This window comes from Nicotiana tabacum, chromosome 12 (genome assembly GCF_000715075.1).
Source record: "Nicotiana tabacum cultivar K326 chromosome 12, ASM71507v2, whole genome shotgun sequence".
NCBI classification, from domain to species: domain Eukaryota; kingdom Viridiplantae; phylum Streptophyta; class Magnoliopsida; order Solanales; family Solanaceae; genus Nicotiana; species Nicotiana tabacum.
This window is the reverse complement of record NC_134091.1, coordinates 77,875,504-77,889,591: the sequence shown is the minus strand read 5'-3', so window position 1 is coordinate 77,889,591 and position 14,088 is coordinate 77,875,504.

The following is a 14,088-nucleotide window of genomic DNA, read 5'->3' as shown; positions in this document are numbered from 1 at the left end:
TCTCTCACCACTCAATCGGTGGTGCAGTGACAGTGGTAGGAATAAGGACACTTCCCTTAGCAACAAGTTCTTCCAACCGCTCCATGGCTCGATGCATTCTCCCAACGAACTTTTGTGTAATTTCCCCCAGATTCAATGGAGCGGTCATTCCTTCCTCGTTGTTTTGAACTAGTGGATTACTCATCTGAAAAATATCAGGAGACATACTTAGGAAATTAGCTACCTATCTTGAGCTCTATCGCACGACTCTGGAGCATCAAAGAAGTGTGAAATTCCTAAATGTCCAAGTAGCCTCCTCATTATAGATGTGGTTGACAATACACCGATAAGAAGGACTCTACTAGACACGGCTCCAAGACATCCTAGGATACTTTAAAACCTTAGGCTCTGATACCAAGTTTGTCATGCCCCAAACTCAGGGAGCACGACCGGCACTCAACCGAGAGAACTCGGCCGAGCAAGCCTATTAGACTTACTTCTACCCAAACTCATCCATGAATAAAGAGAAGATGTACTCCATTAATCAATCACTGAAAAGATTTTATTAACAACTTCCTTTTCATTTCCATTAGTAGCTTCATTCATAATTTCAAAAACATTACGCGTTTATAGAATTAATGAAAAACATAATTTCCAAGTACCAACATTTCTAGTTCCATTCCCAACATCAACCATAACCCACTACCTGTCTACGGAGCCTCTAAATACAATAGAAAAGTAATATGAAAATGCCGGCAACAAGGCCCCGGCTATACCTCAAAACACTGTACATGAGAAGCAAAAGATACATGACCCCGAAATGAAGTGGGGCTCACCAAATCAGCTGAAAAGAGTGTACTGCTATCACTGATCAATGTCGCCTGCTGTAGAACCACCTGCATCCATTAAAGATGCAGCGCCCCCGGCAAAAGGGTCGTTAGTACTGTCGAATAGCACTAGTATGTATAGCTAAAAATCCTCTTTCAAAATAGAATGCCCATATAAGAAAAAGCAACCCATAGAAACAACAAGTCAAAATCCACAATATCCAAATGTTCAGTTAAAACATAATAATTTTCAAAATACGAACTTCATATACAATTTTGGTTGGGAGATCATTAGCACCGATATACCACCATCTTTGGTAGCACGGAGTCCAATCATGCCCGATCGGCTAGTCCATCTCCCCACGAACAATATGGTTTGACATGTGATGCAAAAGAAAGTTGTTACCAAGAGTAGTACCTCCATATGCGCAATATGGCGTCTGATCTCCACCCGATCAGCTAGGCCGCATATGCCGTGCGGGTTGACTTTTCCAATCCACAAAGGTTCCAATTTCATCCCAATTAAGGGGAATAATATCAAAATTTCCCAAAGGTTCCAATTTCATCCCAAATAAGGGGAATAATCACAATCCACCCCTACACCGGCACATGTAGTTACAGATGTAGGCCTTATGACCCACCCTTCCTCAGTTTTGCTAATGATGCTCCCAAAAATATTTTTGATTTGATTTGCAAATAGAAATATCATAAATACAATTATACTCACCTCAACATCTTTCACATTGTATAAATTCTGATTAGTATTTCTAGTAATTCATAATGACAATATTTCCTTGGCTCATTTGGCCATTCACAAGATTCTTTATTCCTGGCACGATGGCTGTATTTCATATTCCACACTTTCACCTCTTTCAATTTCAAAGATAACCATCAAATATCAACATATAGAAAGTTTTAGAAATCATATACTTCAAATCCATTTGAAATGGGAACTTCAAACACAATTGGTTTCTTCCCAAAGAATGAGGCATACCAACCAACAATAGAAACACACATGAAAAACAATAAACAATCAATACACCATTTACTTTTGCAATACTCTTCCCCAGAAATGACAATGTACAATTTCAACACATGAGTATATAGAACTCAAATCACACTGGATATATTTATAAAGCAAAGCATTAGTTAAAGCAGCCACTAATGGGCATGAATTGAGTACAAACGCTCTTAGGCAAATTTTATTTTCCAAATCACTTTTAACACAGTTGAGTCGAGGCTCATTTCATATTCTTTATCGCATTCTATCAAATCATTTGCACTACTAGCCACAGTCATAACTTAAATTCTTGGCATGTTGGCCACACTCTATATCCCCAATTCACTTATTTCATTTGTAACCACCTTTATAGGTTATCAACGATAAGACATTTCCAATCAAGACTTTAGGCACACATATTAGAAATTTTGAGTTTTAAGCATATCGAGTTTTTCTCACCCAATTGGTATACTAGTTCTCATTTAAAACACGACTCAAAGCCACAACATTTTAATACGCAACCCATACTTTAAAACTTATGGGAACATTATGGAATTCAATTCAAAGAGAGAAAGTTTAACCAACATACCTCAATCGTGCTTCTTTAGACTCTACAATTATCCGGAATCCTTAGCAACCTCAATCTATTTTAGCAATGTACAAATTGAACCCAAAATTAGGAAAATGTTCATTGTTCTAGTTCACTTTTTATTTTTTCCACACTCTTTATCACATGCATATAAGATGAACCACCCTCATACCCATGAAGTATCACACTAATACCCCATTATAGCTATGTTTGAAATTAAGAGCTGGGGTGATGAAGCCTTACCTTTTAGGGTGAAGAATTTTGGTGCTCTACTTGAATATTTCCAAGGCTTTGAGTGATGATTGAAGATCAATTGATGAAAATTAGGCCCTCCCTCTAGAACCCTCTCTCTCTCACACTAGAAATATCAGAAATGAGCTTCAAAATAGACTAAAGGGGTGTTTTAACAGAATGGGGGTTGGGTTTTAAATTAAGAAAATGGGTGCCCCGACATAGGTCTGCGGCCGCATATGCGACTGCATAAGGGTTATGCTGCCCGCAAAGTGACCGCAGTAATGGCCCTCAGGGGCCTGAACTTTTGGCTCAGGTATGCGACCAGTATGTGGTCCGCATACTTGTTTTGCGGTCGCATAATGCACCGAAGAACTCCCTCCGCAAAAACCCAAGAGGGATTATGCGATTGATATGCGGTCGCATAATCGACCGCAAAACGGACCAAGTTGGCCAAACTTACTGCTTCACTTTGCGGCCATTATGCGGTCCGCAGAGTGATTATGCGGCCGCATAAACGCGTTTTCTGCCAAATATTTTCCTTTACTTTCCGGTGCATTGTTCAACCCAAGCCAACTCCGGCTCCACGAAACCTTGAATTCATTTGCGAATATTACGGGGCTTTACACTAAAATACTTCAAAATTTTATGGGGTGTTACAGTAAGACAATTGCGAATGCTGACTAAACATCAATATAATGCTGGGGCGATAAGGCCGTCATAACTATTACAGCTGGCAAACCAACAAAATATACATAAAAGGCCTACAAGCCCAACATACTGCACTAACTGATAGAATATGTCTACAAGACTCTACTGATGGATATACTGTGATCGGAACAGGGCCCCAACCTACTCATATCATATATACATATATACACAAGATGTACATAAAGCTCTAGACCCGATAACTCCAAAGGGCATGGAGCTTACCGATCAAGCTGAACTCGGGGAACACCTAATAAGGAGGTCTACCCGTCTGTCTGAACCTGCACGCATGAAATGCAGCGCCCCCAGAAAAAGGACGTCATTACGAAATAATGTACCGAGTATGTAAGGCAATATACTAAAAGCTGAAACTGAACTTATAATATAATAACTAAAAATAACTGGGAGTCAAAGATAATCTGAAGATATGCTCACGTGCTGATACCGACTCAACTCTCTCAATATAATAAGTAAAATAGTTCTCCGGCCCTATAAAGCTCGATATATATAACTCCTCTGCCATAGTAGGCTCGCTCATAGGCGCTCGGCCATACTAGGCTCTATTTCTCGGCCATGCTGGGGTCGCTTATAGGCATTTGGCCATGGTAGGCTCAGTATATAACTTACCATCTGATCAGAGGTTGCTCAATAGGGGCCTGCCCATCGATTATAGCTCGATGGTAATGAAAATACTGTAATATTGTATATATAGGCTCTCTTCTCTCTTGACTGGAAGAAGACAATACTCAATGGAATATAAGGTCCCAATAAGGGAGAATACTATAACTTATGAGACTAGGATAATGTATATAAATTCGGAAGTATGAACTTCTCTTTATGCCTCGTTATCAAACACATGTAATTACGAGATCAGGCCAAAATGAAGGAAGGGCTTAGCCTTAACATACCTGAACCGATTCTCTTGACAATTCCTCTAACACACGTTAATTGTGGTGAAACATGTAATGGCGGATCGAAGTAGGGGAAAATCCGTATAATATTCTTGAGAAAGATTGCATCATGTTCCTTTAGAATTACAAATCTCATTACTATTACGCAATATAACTTCGTATGAAATTTTGTTGAAGCAAAATCACGTTGCCAATCTATCTCACTTTGTAAATTTGATCATAATCTTGTGTATGCCTTTTTGTTGATGCTTCATCCGTATGTTTGCTGAAATTTCACAAAGTAATAAGACTCTTTTACTTTGTGAATTTAGAAAGGCTTCCTTAATAGCATTTTTCCACCCAAAAATGTGATATAGATGTAAGTAGTGCCACCACCTCCTTAGGCATGATATTGTTGTCAATTTGCTGCCAAACCTTCATGATCCCCCGTGGATTATTGTCCCCCCAACAATTATCCAAATCTTTACTAAAATAATTATCCATAAAACTCAATTACAAGTTATTCTCCCACTTAAAAATCCATAATTACCCAATTATCAACATAATTAAGAACTATCTCAAATTATTTAAAATACTACTAATTTTTAACACACATTATACACCTCACTATCATGGTCATGTGTTACCTTTTATGGCATTAGTCCATAAATATGGGGTATTGTAGCTTGGACCCTATTTTATCTCAAAATGTCAAACTTCGACGAAATTCACTTTCTTCGATTCGCTTACCCTCTCCCCTTCACGAATTTACTTATAACTTGTTTGAAATAGCGTAATACTTATAATCTCAAAATAATCTCATTCCCGAGCCTACATCAATTAATCTTACGACGAAACTTCAACGTACGAAAATGCGGGATGTAACATCTCATTTCTGAGCTTTTATCAATTTACTTATGGCGTACTTTCACGTACGAAATCATGGTGTGTGTAACATCATTTCCCCCATTTGGAACATTCGTCCTCGAATGTTGACTGATGCACTTATCATCTTCATAATCTATGGCTCTTGTGAATACTTTAATACTCTCCCTGCCATCTAGGCAATTGTTCTGTGAATAAATCCAAAGTCCAAGGTATTTCCACCTGTAGGTCTCTTTCTCACACCATGGCCTATGGTCGGAATTATTCCAATCTCATTACTCTTACTACCTTCTCAATCTTTTACCCCAAACTCGAAATTGAAGATTAAGGGTTTGAATCTTACCTCTTAGATGAAGATCTTGTGATTAGATTTCTTGATTCTTGAAGATTGGATGATTATAATGTTAGGTTCCCTCCTTCTCTCTCTAAAGTGCTCTTACCTCTCTCTAAAACCCTCAGAAAAATGCCCCAAAATAAGCCCCAAAGCCTATTTATCAAAATGGGGTTGGGTTATGAAAATAGGAAAATTGACCCTCGGAACTCAGCTATGCGGTCGCACAATGCACCGCACAATTGGTGTGCGGGTTGCATAATGGTCACACAATTCGGTGCCCAGAACTGGGCTTCACTGGATAGGTCTGCGACCATTTTGCGGTCTCATAACTACTTCTGCGATCGCAGAATTGGTCGCAGAATCGCATTTTTCCAGCCTTTGGTAATTTGGTCATAACGTCTTGTAGGATTATCTAAATGACGAACGGTTTGAAGCGTTGGAAACTAGACTCAAAGAGATTTAATTGGATAGGTAATACACCATATAACTCTTCATATCAAGAGATGTATACTCATTTGAAATTAGGTCTTGTGCGAACTCACTTGAAACTTTATTCTATCATGAAATTTTCAACTTGCCTTAGCGTTGGGGCTCTTCTTGGACCATAAACCATTCTTAGTGCACTTCATACAAATATTATCAAGATCAATTGATATCATTCTTATAATAGCCCTTGTCTGCACATAAAATAATGTAATTAGTGCACATCAACTTTCTTACTAGCGCTCAAGTACTTCATAATTTTTTGGGGTGTTACATTTTCCTCCACTTAAGAACATTCGTCCTCAAATGTTTTACAAGTCCCTTCTAAGAATAGAGTTACCATCATTTTACCTCCAATCATTATACATAGGCACTTATTACTACATGGGTCTTATACTTCCTATCCAAAATCTCATCTTACTTAGGACCCTTAAAAATTTGGCTATCTTTACAAATTCTTAAAATTTTCGGCAGATTTTCCCATGTAACTAGGACTATCCACCTGTCAAAAAATCCCAGAAATCAATCCTAAACAACATATAGATAATACCCCTTTGCACCATATATATATATATATATGAAATCAACAACTATGACTCTTGAGGCCAACTTTATGATCTTTCTTACCTTTGGTTGTATCATTGGCTTTTTCTTCGTCCATTACGAGGACAATTGGGTTCCGCATATATTATGACTGTCATGTGTGTCATTCCTTTAATCCCTATGCCTTTCTCATTTCGTAGCACGATGTGCTACATTCCTTGGTATTAACAAGGGAACTCTGAAACTAACTTGGAACAATAACGCACGATTGAGGATAGAAGAAGAGAAACATTTCCTAAATGTCGTTGTAGCCTCCCTATTATAAGTGCGGCTGGCAACACACCGATAAGAGGGACTCTACGTACACAGCTCCATGACACTTAGGACTCCATAACCATGCTCTGATACCAAGTTTTTCGTGCCCCAAAATCGAGGAGCGCGACCGGTGCTCAACCGAGTGAACCCAGTCGAGCAAGCCTACGTTACATCAACCTCTCATCATAACTCATGCATGATTTATCAAAACATAATTAGATCATGACTTACATATTGAATACATTTGGCTCAATGGCCCATAAATTGCTTTTTTTTTCCTTTTTCACTCGTGATGGGTACATAGCTTCATAAATATCCGTGAACATAAATACATGACGAAACTCAAAACTTAAGTACATGACCCAACAGTGTACATGGAGCTTCTATGACAATAGATACCTAAGTACATAATACCAACTAGACTCGAGTGCCCACTGGAATTGTAGCAGGCTCACCATAATCTGATGCACAGAAGATCCCTACCAAAGATCCATACCATCCTGTAGAAGTATACCTGCATCCATTAAAAGATGCAGCACCCCCGACAAAAGGGACGTTAGTACTGTCGAATAGTACTAGTATGTATAACTAAACACCCTCTCAGTAGATCAATTAATATTACAAGGAGGAATAATCACAAAATCAATGAAAGTCTCGAACAATACAAAAGGATCAAGTAGGTTGAAATATCAAGCCTTATTATACTTGCATCATTTTAAACGTCCTTTAGGGTCATCTGAGCCATATGATCTATACGCGGAACACATAATATAAAGTAATTGAAACAACATGTACAAACAAGGCCAATCAAAATGGCTCATAATGTCTGCGTTGACAATGCGTCTTACTTGACCGTCCATATCCCTCTCTTATCTTACCCCTAGTGTTCACATATCATATTATACACTTATGCATTTCATAGACCATTCATAGGATTCACATATACCATTCGATACACCTATGCATTTCATAAACTGTTTACAGTGTTTACTTACACAATTCTGCGATCGCAGAATTAGTCGCATAATCGCATTTTTTCAGCCTTTGGTAATTTTGTCATAACTTCTTGTAGGAATATCTAAATGATGAATGGTTTGAAGCATTGGAAACTAGACTCAAAGGGATTTAATTGTATAGGTAATACACCATATAAATCTTCATATCAAGAGAGGTATGCTCGTTTGCAGTTAGGTCTTGTGCGAACTCACTTGAAACTTTATTCTATCATGAAATTTTCAACTTGACTTAGCCTTGTGGCTCTTCTTAGACCATAAACCATTCTTAGTGCACTTCATATATATACTATCAAGATCAATTGATATCATTCTTATAATAGCCCTTGTCTGCACATAAAATAATAAAATTAGCGCACATCAACTTTCTTACTAGCGCTCAAGTACTTCATAATTTTCCGGGGTGTTACAAGTACAAATAAGAAAGGGCGAGTGAGAAGGTGACGAGAATGGATAAGCCCTCAGGATTAAGCCCACAAAAATGAGAGAGAGCTGATGGGTTCTCTAAGTTATAGAAATCTCATTATAGCCTGAATAAACTCAAAGCAGTCTAAGACTAGTAGCATTTAGAAGAGATAGAATGTTGCCCTGGTAGTAAAATAAGGTTGTAATTGTGACAGATAAAGGATGACATTTGAGCCTTCAATTGAGTAATGAATTGAAGAACAAATAAAAAGGGGAGGGGGGATTTCATAAATTGTACAGGATTAAAATATCCACGTAAGATGAACCACATTGGGATGCTGTGAAATAGGGTTCTGGAAGTATAGTATCGCCCCCAGGTGGATCAGTCTAATTACTTCAGATATCCCCCAATGAGACGTAAGTCCTAGTGACAATGTATTTCGTAAGAGATTTTAAGTTATCAGTAGTAGATTGCAGATCAACATTGAGGTGAATCAATAATGGATGGATAAAAGTTACAAAGTATTAGATGAGATTAGGCAATCATTCTTAAGATGAACGGTAATGAAGAAGCGGTAAAGAACATAGATTTATATAGGATAAGCAATGGGAGTAACCTGGAGTTTGGTACCAGGTCTCAGTAACGTTAAATCGAAGTAAGAGTTATGGTATGACCTACCTAGATGCAGTATAGTAACACGACTGGATAACCGGGGCTATGAAACAAGATATAGCAATAGTCGTAAGTTCGACAAAGAATCGAGCAAGAACTTCAGTACACCTATAGATGCCCAGAGGGACATCGCCTAAATAAGAATTATAAGTTGTTGTATGTCCCAATGGTTTCAACTATAGTTGTATGCTTATGAAATAATGTATGTGAATGATTTCGATGTTAAGTCCTCAAGACTCATGAACTTAGCTAATGACCTCAAGATGTAAAGTGAGTGAATAAAGAGATGGAAGGAAGATGTCCTATGCTAAATGATGATGAACCTTAAGAAAGGAAATTGGGCTTATATGCCATTGAAATTGACTTATTGATTCACCATGAATGTGCTAATGTAATGTGCTATGTTTCTCCATGATGAGCATGAACATGAAGTGTTCCGATGATCCGGGAACTTACGACCTTAATGTAATGTTAATCATGTCGCTTCGAGTTTATACATGGTTATATGCATAATGATGTGTTATGAAACGCACATGTGTATTGTGTAAGTAAATATTGTGAACGGTCTATGAAACGCACAGGTGTATTGTGTAAGTAAACACTGTGAACGGTCTATGAAACGCACAGGTGTATTGTGTAAGTAAACACTGTGAACGGTCTATGAAACGCACAGGTGTATCGTATGGTATATGTGAATCCTATGAACGGTCTATGAAATGCATAAGTGTATAATATAATATGTGAACACTAGGAACGGTCTATGAAATGCATAGGGGTAAGATAAGAGAGGGATATGGACGGTCAAGTAAGACGCATTGTCAACGCAGACATTATGAGCCATTTTGATTGGCCTTGTTTGTACGTGTTGTTTCAATTACTTTATATTATATGTTCCGCATATAGATTATATGGCTCAGTTGACCCTAAAGGAAGTTTAGAATGATGCAAGTATAATAAGGCTTGATATTTCAACCTATTTGATGTTTTGGTATTGTTTGAGACTTTCATTGATTTTGTGATTATTCCTCCTTGTAATATTAATTGTTCTATTGAGAGGGTGTTTAATTATACATACTAGTACTATTCAACAGTACTAACGTCCCTTTTGTCGGGGGCGCTGCATCTTTTAATGGATGCAGGTATACTTCTACAGGATGATATGGATCTTTGGTAGGGATCTTTTGTGCATCAGATTATGGTGAGCCTGCTACAATTCCAGTGGGCACTCGAGTCTAGTTGGTATTATGTACTTAGGCATCTATTTTCATAGAAGCTCCATGTACACTGTGGGCCATGTACTTAAGTTTTGAGTTTCGTCATGTATTTATGTTCACAGATATTTATGAAGCTTTGTACCCATCACGAGTGAAAAAGAAAAAACAATAAAAAAACAATTTATGGGCCATTGAGCCAAATGTATTCAATATGAAAGTCATGATCTAATTATGTTTTGATAAATCATGCTACGGAATCATGGTATTAGTTGTTACTTTAGCCCTTCATGGACGCTACGGAATATCCAGGATACAATCTTGTAACAATTTAATCCTTTATTTAAGCCCTGGGCTCAATTCTCTCTTTTAACTTATACCGGGGTCTTCTAAGGCTGTATGATTGTCAACATATATGCTGCATGGATAATACTCCGAACTCTTAAATGGAGCTAACTTTGGATCATTGATCAAATAATTCCTTTTGTTCCTTTTCAGCTTTCTTTAAACGTAAGCTATTACTTCTTCTGGTCGTTCTGCCGCTTGTTGCGTACCTACTTAGCTTATCTTAGTTCCCACGCATGCCGGAATTTCATGCAACTCATACGATCTCAAGTATTACTTTTGATTTTACTTCCCGTTCATTAGCCACGGTAGGTGCCACTTTCTTATGGAGTGCATACAATGCTGTTTTGAGACTGTTGTTATAAGACCATTTCCTCTTTAGGTCACTGAGTTTAGGTTAAATCCTTCTTCCTTATTTTCCTTAGCTAGTCTTTCATTGTAGTACTTAGGGAGGACCCTCTAACTCTTATAAAGCTGTGAGCTTATTACATTATATACTCGACGGACCTTTTGATGTCCTTCCTTGCCTATACTTATTCGTAGTTACTTACCTCCATGCCCTTGTGCTTGTAGGGTTGCTTCTAAACTGATATTTTGACTCTCTTCACAGTGACACTCTCTTTTATTTCTGTAACACTCATACAGTACCTTTTTAACTTCCCCAACTCCTATATGAATATATCTCAAGTATTATAATGTCATAACTGCGAGGCTGAATTCCCCATATTGGGGTTCACTCTGTTTATCTTGCACGATCTATTGATTTTTCTGTATCCTCTTATCTAGCCATAACTAGGCTATTCCTGAATCAACTACTAACCACTCATTGGCCCACTATCATATCAATATTCCGTGTACTCTTTCATTGGTTATTTCTTTTGTCTTAACTTACCTCTCACACTAGCTCCTTATTTATCAATAACATCCCAAGCATGAACCCTTACTTCCTTTCCTTGACGTCGTGTTTGCATAATGTTTTGGAATCGTAGCATATCTGTAGGATTTGAATAAGTGAAATTTCGTCCCTTTCTCATTTTTATCACATTCTTTCTTTACCATTCCATAGTAACTAGAACCACTTAATTCAGACTTAATATCACGTCACTACATATTCCCCCTTTTAGGGGAGTACTAAGAGTTAGAGCTACGACAATCTGCCTATAGATGTTTTACCTCTTCATTTTTGGAGTCTTTTCACATCATCGATGACCCTTACTCGCCTTGCGGTAATCCTTCTGTGCCAAGGATAAAAAATTCCTTACTCGCGAGGGTGACTCTTAGTGTAACTGGCACACATAGTCCCTTAAGCTTAACTTCGCTCACATTGTTTGCTTTAGGGAAGCATCTTCCTGGATGACCTTTAAAGGTTATTCTTCTGTCGTCCATTCTATTCTCACCGGAATGCAATCTCTGGAATTCTCGTGATGCCGACTATTATCAAATCATTTAGTCCGTAATTCATGTTTAGTTTATCTTGTTCACCAGCCCGTACTGATTTCTATTACTCTGGGGTCTAACTTTTCCTTCTAGTAGTCGCGTTGGAGTCACGAACTTACTTCTGGAAATGAGGATATGACTTTATGGCCTATACTCTTTTGTTGTCTCAAGGTCTGTCACCTCTCGTATTTTCCTTCACTTGACTATAGGCTCTGTAGTATCATCATTGTTTTTATTTACCGTTGTCATCCATGTATCACATCTTACTCATAATAATTCATTAACTCTCTTCTTATTTCCCTGCTAACATTTCTTTCTATCACTTTATTCTGAAACCTTCAACAAGACATTCTTTTGCTTTTAGCTCCCCTTGCTCCATCCACTGGCTCTTCATGTTTCCTAACATTCTCTATCTACTAGGGACAGGAGCCATACTAAGGTAATATTTATCCCTTCCAGGATTCCAGTGCATGTCTTTGTAAACAGAAATTTTTTGAACATTGTAATGTTCATATCTAGTTGTACTATTCTAGAATGCACCATCTAGGTGTCTCACAAGGAGAATTATTACCACGTTTGTAATCCTTCGAAAATGTCAGCTAACGCTAGCAATCCATCCAACATTTTATATTACTCTAACCCCAGGGCATAAATGAGATGGGTGTGGCCAATTGTACATACCTATGTTATTGTTGAAGGTAACTCAAAAGGCTTATATTCCTCTACCTGAATTGTAAATACCGATAATCTTCATTAACTGGGTGCCTCGTATCCTTTTTCATCTTGCTTCTTTTACTTGTTCAAACTCGTATCTATCTTCTGAATCTCTCCTTGCCTTTCACCATAGGGGTGGATAGATATTCTTGCCTTAAGGTTCCTTATCAAGAGGCTTACATGTCTTAGTACACATATGATCTACCGAAGACCTTACATTTATTCATCATAAGCATCATGAAAAATCGAGTATCCCTGACTCAACCCTTCCATAGCCATATTCAATCTCTTACCAACTGCCTTTCTGGATGTAGGCTTCGTCGTATTATGAATAGGATAAAGTTTAGGAAATTGAGTTATTACAACTAAGCTCTACCACACGATCTAGAGTAAGAAGAAAGAGTGACAGTCCTAAATGCCCTATAGCCTCCTGCTTATAAGTGTGGTGCACGACACACCCATAAACAAGACTCTACTAGACACGGCTTGTAGAATCCCTAGGACATAACTGCTCAGATACCACTTTTTGTCACGCCCCGAACCTAGGGGAGAGACCGGCACCCGGTGCCTCACCTATCCTTGCGTACCAACTTGCGACTAAGGGACTTTGAACATATAATGTCATACTTTGGCCATGGGCCACATGGCAAGAAAATTAAAAATGCTGACTAAACATCAATATAATGCTGGGCCGACAAGGCCGTCATAACTATTACAGCTGGCAAACCAACAAAATATACATAAAAGGCCTACAAGCCCAACATACTGCACTAACTGACAGAATATGTCTACAAGACTCTACTGATGGATATAGTGTGATTGGAACAGGGCCCCGACCTACTCATATCATATATACATATATACACAAGATGTACATAAAGCTCTAGACCCGGCAACTCCAAAGGGCATGGAGCTTACCGATCAAGCTGAACTCGGGCAACACCTAATGAGGAGGTCTACCCGTCTGTTTGTCTGAACCTGCACGCATGAAATGCAGCGCCGCCAAAAAAGGGACGTCAGTACGAAATAATACTGAAAGCTGAAAGTGAACTGATAATATACTAATTGAAAGTAACTGGGAGTCAAAGATAATTTGAAGATATGCTCACATGCTGATACTGACTCAACTCTCTCAATATAGTAAGTAAAATAGTTTTCCGGCCTTATAAAGCTCGATATATATAACTCCTCAGCCATAGTAGGCTCGCTCATAGGCGCTCGGCCATACTAGGCTCTGTATATCGGCCATGCTGGGCTCGCTCATAGGCGCTCGGCCATAGTAGGCTCGGTATATAACCTACCATCTGATCAGAGATTGCCCAAGAGGGGCCTGCCCATCGATTATAGCTCGATGGTAATTAAAATAATGTAATACTATATATATAGGCTCTTTGCCCTTTTGACTGGAAGAAGACAATACTCAATAGAATATAAGGTCCCGATAAGGGAGAATACTGTAACTTATGAGTCTAGGATAATGTATATAAATTCGGGAGTATGAACTTC